Here is a 6,880-nt window from a genome sequence, read left to right as displayed (position 1 = left end):
ACAGCGGAAAAACCGCAGTAACTCCTCATCTGTCAGAAAATCCAACTGGTCCATTGGCGCAGACGCAACTGCAAGTCTTCAATACACTTTTCTTTGTCGAAAAAAATCCAATATTTACCAGGTCACTGAATATTATTAATAGTTTAATAATGAACGATCCGGTTCATATTGGGTGGCATATATATACACTTATAAATTAAAGTTTGACGTGATGTAGACTATTTACATTTCAATACAGGCCCCGGGCGGATTGATTCATTCAGACGAGTGCACATACCGATAGACGCGCGTTTGGACGAAGGACGGAGAGGACGTAATGAAAACGTTTTCAACTGTAGGCCAACAAGTTGTTATTAAAGTTATTTTCGAAGATAAAATAGATATCCCGCAAGCACGGAAGTACACTTCAAGTGATGTTCGGAAAGTGAAAGTGTTCATGTGATTTCATATGAGCCACAAGGGGAGAGGCTATGGATTTTTTGGAAAGTGAGTATTCATGTGATTTCATGAGCTACAAGGGGAGAGGCTATAGATTTTTTTTAACTCATTGTTCTATATTTGAGGAGCTCCGTGGACCCTTCTTGTTCGGAAGTAATTTAGCCATTTTAGCCATTGGCGCAAGGGTTGACAGGTCTCGCTGAAATGTCTAGCCCAAATACCACTCAACATTGAACCACAAGGCATGGAAATGAGCCCATTTTCTTCTGCAGTAAGCGAGGAGTTGCCACCTTTCCCCATAACGTTATCGAGCGAATAAAGAAGGAATATCAACATAACTTGTAAAGACATAAGAAGCAAAATTCGGTTTTACATCAAAATAATCATTATTGAGAGCTAACTTGACTAACAAAGGAATTTAAGGAATTTAAACGATAATCCTTTCTCATTAAACTCCCTAGATCATTTTCCATCAATGGATGTCGATTTAACTGCTGTGATTGTAAATAGAATATGCACATGTGCATAATATAGATACATTTGACAGGAGTTTGTTTGAGGGATGAAAGTTGGACAGAGGATCTCGAAATCTGTGAAAGAAATACGTGGACGAAGTTTATGAATCGAATTGCACATTTCAGGCAATTGTGACTTTATTATGTGCCAGATTTTAAGACTACAAACCGTTATAAATGGCCAACTTTCGAGATTGACTTGTTATTTCAATAGGAATAGGCTCGGCCTACTGGCTAAAATCTGGGTTTATATTGTAATTAAACTTTGCCATAGTTTGGTTAGCTAGATGCAGGTAGCCTACAGCCCCTGATCGGCATACATCTAATTTCAGATAGCCAACAGTAACCTAGACAAGATGCAGGCAAGATGTAAAATGAACGATTTATCAGCTTGCTTGGTTCAAATTCACAGACTAATTTATTCAACATGAATAGCGAGGCGATTTCGAGGTATGAAGTCTATGTAGAAATTTCCGTGCCAACAGAATTGTATTTTACTTTTATAATTTGTGTTAGGATATTACATTTTAATTTTATAATTTGAGTTGGGATATTTAATTTGAATTCAATATTTTTGAATTCGTAATTCACAAATTTAATAATTAAATTCTTAAATTGAACTTGTATTTCATGATTTGAAACTGAATTGAACAAATATTTTTTTAAATTCAATTTAAATTTAATTCAATATTCAAATTCAATATTTTATATATTCAGTTTCAATATGGTAGATATTGCATAAATTTGATGTGTATCAAGTTTACAAACTATAATTTCAACTTGACCAAATGTAACAGTATAACTTTAGTACGTCCCCTCGCCTCGACCCGGGCGCGAACCAGGGACCCTCTGCACACATCAACAACTGACACCCACGAAGCATCATTACCCATCGCTCCACAAAGGCCACGGCCCTTGCAGAGCAAGGTGCAACCCTACTTCTAGGTTTCAGAGCAAGTGACGTAACTGATTGAAACGCTACTAGCGCGTACCCGCTAACTAGCTAGCCATTTCACATCCGTTACACTCACCCCCCTTTCAACCTCCTCCTTTTCCGCAGCAACCAGTGATCCGGGTCAACAGCATCAATGTAACAGTATAACTTTAGTACGTCCCCTCGCCCCGACCCGGGCGCGAACCAGGGACCCTCTGCACACATCAACAACTGACACCCACGAAGCATCGTTACCCATCGCTCCACAAAGGCCACGGCCCTTGCAGAGCAAGGTGCAACCCTACTTCTAGGTTTAGGAGCAAGTGACGTAACTGATTGAAACGCTACTAGCGCGTACCCGCTAACTAGCTAGCCATTTCACATCCGTTACACAAAGTTTCATTTACTCAATTTCTCAGATGGATTCAGTTTCCAAACTGCTCTCAACAACATCCTGGTACTTTGCCAGCCAGGAAAAGTAGAAGAACAATGATACATCTTACTCCCTTCTAGCCAATCACAAAGTAAAACCACAGATAAATTAGAAAACCTGAATTCATTAATGGCGGTTGCGTTGACTGTCTTTGCTGGTAGAAGAAGCAAGAGACAGGAGTGATCACTGAGCAGTCATATTAACTAACTATTCTAAGAAAGGAGTCGTCTTTGATATAACACCTTATCAAGCACAATGGCGCGATGCCACTGTACCACCACTGTCAACGGGAAGTTTGAACTGTCACTCGTGCAGCTAATTAGTGGAATGCAGGATAGGGGGTAACGTTAGCTAGGTAGAAAAGGTCAAAATATATATATTGCGATCGCGTTGCTAAATTAGCTGCTTGTCAACTGTAATGTAAACTCTTGGGATAACTAAAACTAAGAGAAACTGTAATACATTAGTTGATGTTGAATTCTATTAAATCAGAGCAATCAAAACGGCACAAATCAGGCTTCTTATGAAGGTAGCTAGCAATGCTAGCAACGGTTTACTCCATACCATGGCCTGGTTAGCCAGATCCAGATGTTGAGACGTGTTAACCTGCGGCCATGGTTTCCCCCCCAGTCTTATACAGTTATTTGTTTGCAACCAGGCTGTGCCCTGCCTCCTAGAGTTTGTTTAGCAGATGAAGAAAGAAGCCAGACACACTCCAACTCAGTTTAAAGTGGGCAAAAGTAGTGACATTTGACATCCTCCAACATCTACATAAGTTGGTCAGATGTAAAGACTAATAACCGTATCTTGCTGAAGCTTGTTAAATAATAGGCAGATTTATCTAACTAAGCCGATCCCATAAGTATGTTCATTTGGATGCTGATCCAGCCTCTCCAACTAATGTGTGTGTGGGTGTATATACATTTCTGTCTTGTCTGCATAAAAGTATTATAAATAAAAAATATATATCCTTCTTCGCAACAGCTTCAGCTATAAAGGACAAATTCTGCATCATATGATTCATCTACAGCAGGCAGGTCAAGATCAGGGGACCATGTTAAAGCTAGGACAATAGCCACACCTTCAATTCCTCTAGGAATTTATTGAGAAACATTGATTTAAATCATGTGAATAAACTACTGTTCATAGATGCCTTTGGACATTTTTTTCCCTCACACAAACATGATTTGTTTTGCTTTTCAGGAAGATGATAAAATACACAATGAGCCTAGAAGACCCCTCTGCAGTGCAAGCACCAGTCCAAGCCCCAGTGGACCAAGCACAAATTGAGAGACACCCAAGACCTCCAGAAGGAGAGTCCATCCCAGTGTGAATGATCAGACAAAGGAGGTCTACAACAAAATTATTTCTTGCCTACGAAAACCAGCACCCACAGCCACAAAGTCTGATCCTCTGTTTGGACCACCACCCAGGACAATGGATCGGATCCCAGTAGGCGACCCAAAACAACGGCGCCGCAGAAGGGGCAGACGGAGCAGTCTTCTGGTCAGGCTCCGTAGACGGGCACATCGCTTACCTCTCCTGAGTATACTACTCGCCAATGTCCAGTCTCTTGACAAGGTAGACGAAATTCGAGCAAGGGTTGCCTTCCAGAGAGACATCAGAGATTGTAACATTCTTTGTTTCACGGAAACATGGCTCACTCGGGATACGTTATCAGAGTCGGTACAGCCACCCGGTTTCTTCACGCGTCGCACCGACAGAAACAAACATCTCTCTGGTAAGAAGAAGGGCGGGGGTGTATGCCTTATGATTAACGAGTCGTGGTGTGATCATAACAACATACAGGAACTCAAGTCCTTTTGTTCACCTGACCTAGAATTCCTTACAATCAAATGCCGACACATTATCAACCAAGAGAGTTCTCTTCGATTATAATCACAGCCGTGTATACCCCCCCCCCCCCCCAAGCAGACACCTCGACGGCCCTGAAAGACTTTATATAAACTGGAAACCACATATCCTGAGGCTGCATTTATTGTAGCTGGGGATTTTAACAAGGCTAAATCTGAAAACAAGGCTCCCTAAATTGTATCAGCATATCGAATGCCAAAACTCTGTACCATTGCTACTCTAATTTCCGCGACACATACAAAGCCCTCCCTCGCCCTCCTTTCGGCAAATCTGACCACGACTCCATTTTGTTGCTCCCAGCCTATAGACAGAAACTAAAACAGGAAACGCCCGTGCTCAGGTCTGTTCAACACTGGTCCGACCAATCTGATTCCATGCTTCAAGATTGCTTCGATCACATGGACTGGGATATGTTCCGGATAGCATCGGACAACAACATTGATGTATACGCTGATTCGGTGAGCGAGTTTATTAGCAAGTGCATCGGTGATGTGGTACCCACGGTGACTGTTAAAACCTTCCCCAACCAGAAACCGTAATACACTACATGCTGTTTTACCATAGCCCCATGTCACTCTGGTCAGCTGTAATGCGCCATATGAAATGTATATTAAGGTTATAATAGGGTTTCATTTGAGTTTGTCCCTATCTTCTCTGTTGTAAGAAGAATGCTGTTCATCGATTACAGCTCAACATTTAACACCATAGTACCCTCCAAACGCGTCATTAAGCTCGAGGCCATCGCTCATCCATATATTTATATGTAAATATTCTTAATCTTTCCTTTACACTTGTGTGTATAAGGTAGTTATTGTGAAATTGTTAGATTACTTGTTATATATTACTGCACAGTCGGAACTAGAAGCACAAGCATTTCGCTACACTCGCATTAACATCTGCTAACCATGTGTATGTGACCAATAAAATTTGATTTGATTTGATCTGCTATTTTTGGTCTTCGACCAAGGGGATGTTACTAACACTTCGATAGATGGCCAAAAGAAATTGCTGCTAAAGTATCTTTTTCAAGATTTAAGTAATGAGTTAGAATTGAGAGAGCAGAGATATTGAAATGTTTAATGATATGTTTATTAGTGTTTATACGTATTTGTTGTGCATACGGTGTATTTGGAAAGTATTCAGACCCCTTGACTTTTTCCACATTTTGTTACGTTACAGCCTTATTCTAAAATGGATTAAATCGTTTTTCCCCCACATCAATCTACAAACAATACCCTATAATGACAAAGCAAAAACAGGTTTTTAGACATTTTTGCAAATTTATATACAGTGGGGAGAAGAAGTATTTGATACACTGACGATTTTGCAGGTTTTCCTACTTACAAAGCATGTAGAGGTCTGTAATTTTTATCATAGGTACACTTCAACTGTGAGAGACGGAATCTAAAACAAAAATCCAGAAAATCACATTGTATGATTTTTAAGTAATTCATTTGCATTTTATTGCATGACATAAGTATTTGATACATCAGAAAAGCAGAACTTAATATTTGGTACAGAAACCTTTGTTTGCAATTACAGAGATCATACGTTTCCTGTAGTTCTTGACCAGGTTTGCACACACTGCAGCAGGGATTTTGGCCCACTCCTCCATACAGACCTTCTCCAGATCCTTCAGGTTTCGGGGCTGTCGCTGGGCAATACGGACTTTCAGCTCCCTCCAAAGATTTTCTATTGGGTTCAGGTCTGGAGACTGGCTAGGCCACTCCAGGACCTTGAGATGCTTCTTACGGAGCCACTCCTTAGTTGCCCTGGCTGTGTGTTTCGGGTCGTTATCATGCTAAGACGGGATATACTGTGTTCAATACCGGAGGAAAACAAAGTGTAGCGAGCTTTCAGTTCACGCGCCTCTAACAAAGATTACACTTCCCTCTACCCTCGTTCTGAACAGTGCTACTTCTTCATTTCTCAAAGGAAAAACCTCAACCAATTTCTAAAGACTGTTGACATCCAGTGGAAGCGATAGGAACTGCAAGAAAGTCGCTTAGAAAACTGGATTCCCAATGAAATCCCATTGAAAAGAGAGTGACCTCAAAAAAAGAAAATTCTGAATGGTTTGTCCTCGGGGTTTCGCCTGCCAAATAAGTTCTGTTATACTCACAGACATGATTCAAACAGTTTTAGAAACGTCAGAGTGTTTTCTATCCAAATCTACTAATAATATGCATATCTTAGTTTCTGGGCCTGAGTAGCAGGCAGTTTACTTTGGACACGCTTTTCATCCGGATGTCAAAATACCGCCCCCTATCCCAAATTAGTTTTTAAAGAACAAGTTAACTACTGCCGTTCAGCATGCATATAGCAGCTCCTGTTTCATTTGCGACTTGTGGTAACTCTGTGGTTCTAAATCAATAGTTGTTTAGTAGTCCGAAAATGTCAGAAACATTTTGTTTGTTGCATGCAATATGTTTTGTGAACTTCACTGAACAGATTGTGCTCTCCGATTTTGTAATGAAACAAATGTGTGGTTGAGTTTATTCTGTCTTCTTATTGTCCTGGCCTTAGGCCTTTATATCACTGTGTCAAGGCACATGAACTAGTTTATATTTTACCCAAGCAATACTGGTATGCCTACTTTCAAAGATGGCGCCAACAGAGATGATAGCCTCGCTTCGAGTCCTTAGGAAACTATGCAGTATTTTGTTTTTTTATGTATTATTTCTT

Source organism: Salvelinus namaycush, chromosome 3 (assembly GCF_016432855.1).
Source record: "Salvelinus namaycush isolate Seneca chromosome 3, SaNama_1.0, whole genome shotgun sequence".
NCBI lineage: Eukaryota > Metazoa > Chordata > Actinopteri > Salmoniformes > Salmonidae > Salvelinus > Salvelinus namaycush.
Note: the sequence above shows the minus strand (reverse complement) of the source record.